Consider the following 2,886-nt stretch of genomic DNA (forward strand, 5'->3'; position numbering starts at 1 on the left):
GGAAAAATGACAAATAACATACAAGGGAACTCCCATAAGGTTAACAGCTGATTTCTCAGCAGAAACTCTACAAATGAGAAGGGAGTGGCATGATACATTAAAAGTGATGAAAGGGAAGAACCTACAACCAAGATTACTCTACCCGGCAAGGATCTCATTCAGATTTGACAGAGAAATCAAAAGCTTTACAGACAAGCAAAAGATAAGAGAATTCAGCACCACCAAACCACCTTTACAACAAATGCTAAAGGAACTTCTCTAAGTGGGAAATACAAGAGAAGAAAAAGACCTACAAAAACAAACCCAAAACAATTAAGAAAATGGTCACAGGAACATACATATTGATAATTTCCTTAAACGTGAATGGATTAAATGCTCCAACCAAAAGACATAGATTGACTGATTGGATACAAAAACAAGACTGATATATATTCTGTCTAAAAGAAACCCACTTTAGACCTAGGGACACATACAGACTGAAAGTGAGGGAATGGAAAAAGATACTCCATGCAAATGGAAATCAAAAGAAAGCTGGAATAGCTATACTCATATCAGATAAAATAGACTTTAAAATAAAGAATGTTACAAGAGACAAGGAAGGACACTACGTAATGATCAAGGGATCAATCCGAGAAGAAGATATAACAATTATAAATATATATGCACCCAACATAGGGGCACGTCAATACAAAAGGCAACTGCTAACAGCTATAAAAGAGGAAATCGACAGTAACACAATAATAGTGGGGGATTTTAACACCTCACTTACACCAATGGACAGATCATCCAGACAGAAAATTAATAAGGAAACACAAGATTTAAATGACGCAATAGAGCAGATACATTTAATTGATATTTATAGGACATTCCATCCAAAAACAGCAGATACACTTTCTTCTCAAGTGTGCATGGAACATTCTCTGGGATAGATCACATCTTGGGTCACAAATCAAGCCTCAGTAAATTTAAGAAAATTGAAATCATATCAAGCATCTTTTCTGACCACAACACTATGAGATTAGCAATGAATTGCAGGGAAAAAAATGTAAAAAACACAAACATGGAAGCTAAAAATACGTTACTAAATAACCAAAAGATCACTGAAGAAATCAACGAGGAAATCAAAAAATACCTAGAGACAAATGACAATGAAAACACGATGATCCAAAGCCTATGGGATGCAGCAAAAGCAGTTCTAAGAGGGAAGTTTATACCTATACAAGCTTACCTCAAGAAACAAGAAAAATCTCAAATAAACAATCTAACCTTACACCTAAAGGAACTAGAGAAAGAAGAACAAACAAAACCCAAAGTTAGCAGAAGGAAAGAAATCATAAAGATCAGAGCAGAAATAAATGAAATAGAAAAAAAGAAAACAATACCAAAGATCAATAAAACTAAAAGCTGGTCCTTTGAGAAGATACACAAAATTGATAAACCATTAGCCAGAGTCATCAAAAAAAAGTGGGAGAGGACTCAAATCAATAAAATTAGAAATGAAAAAGGAGAAGTTACAACAGAAAACAAAGAAATACAAAGCATCCTAAGGGACTACTACAAGCAACTCTATGCCAATAAAATGGACAACCTGGCAGAAATGGACAAATTCTCAGAAAGGTATAACCTTCCAATACTGAACAAGGAAGAGAGAGAAAATATGAACAGACAAATCACAAGTAATGAAATTGAAACTGTGATTAAAAATCTTCCAAAAAACAAAAGTCCAGGACCAGATGGCTTCACAGGTGAATTCATTCAAACATTTAGAAAAGAGATAACAGCCATCCTTCTCAAACTCTTCCAAAAAATTGCAGAAGAAGGAACACTCCCAAACTCATTCTATGAGGCCACCATCACCCTGATACCAAAACCAGACAAAGATACCACAAAAAAAGAAAATTACAGATCGATATCACTGATGAATATAGATGGAAAAATCTGCAACAAAATACTAGCAAACAGAATCCAACAACACATTAGAAGGATCATACACCATGATCAAGTGGGATTTATGCCAGGGATGCAAGGATTCTTCAATATACGTAAATCAATCAGTGTGATACACCATATTAACAAATTGAAGAGTAAAAACCATATGATCATCTCAATAGATGCAAAAAAAGCTTTTGACAAAATTCAACACCTATTTATGATGAAAACTCTCCAGAAAGTGGACATAGAGGGAACCTACTTCAACATAATAAAGGCCATATACGACAAATCCACAGCAAACATCATTCTCAATGGTGAAAAACTGAAAGCATTTCCTCTAAGATCAGGAACAAGACAAGGATTTCCACTCTCACCACTATCATTCAACATAGTTTTGGAAGTCCTAGCCACAGCAATCAGAGAAGAAGAAGAAATAAAAGGAATATAAATTGGAAAAGAAGAAGTAAAACTGTCACTGTTTGCAGATGACATGATACTATGTATAGAGAAACCTAAAGATGTCACCAGAAAACTACTAGAGCTAATCAATGAATTTGATCAAGTTTCAGGATACAAAATCAATGTACAGAAATCTCTTGCATTCCTATACACTAATGATGGAAAATCTGAAAGAGAAATTAAGGAAACACTCCCATTTACTATTGCAACAAAAAGAATAAAATACCTAGGAATAAACCTACCTAGGGAGAAAAAAGACCTGTATGCAGAAAACTATAAGACACTGATGAAAGAAATTAAAGATGATACCAACAGACGGAGAGATATACCATGTTCTTGGATTGGAATAATCAATATAGTGAAAAAGACTATACTACCCAAAGCAATCTACAGAGTCAATGCAATCCCTATCAAATTACCAATGGCATGTTTTACAGAACTAGAACAAAAAATCTTAAAATTTGTATGGAGACACAAAAGACCCCGAATAGCCAA

The sequence above is a fragment of the Eubalaena glacialis genome, chromosome 6 (assembly GCF_028564815.1).
Source record: "Eubalaena glacialis isolate mEubGla1 chromosome 6, mEubGla1.1.hap2.+ XY, whole genome shotgun sequence".
Classification (NCBI taxonomy): domain Eukaryota; kingdom Metazoa; phylum Chordata; class Mammalia; order Artiodactyla; family Balaenidae; genus Eubalaena; species Eubalaena glacialis.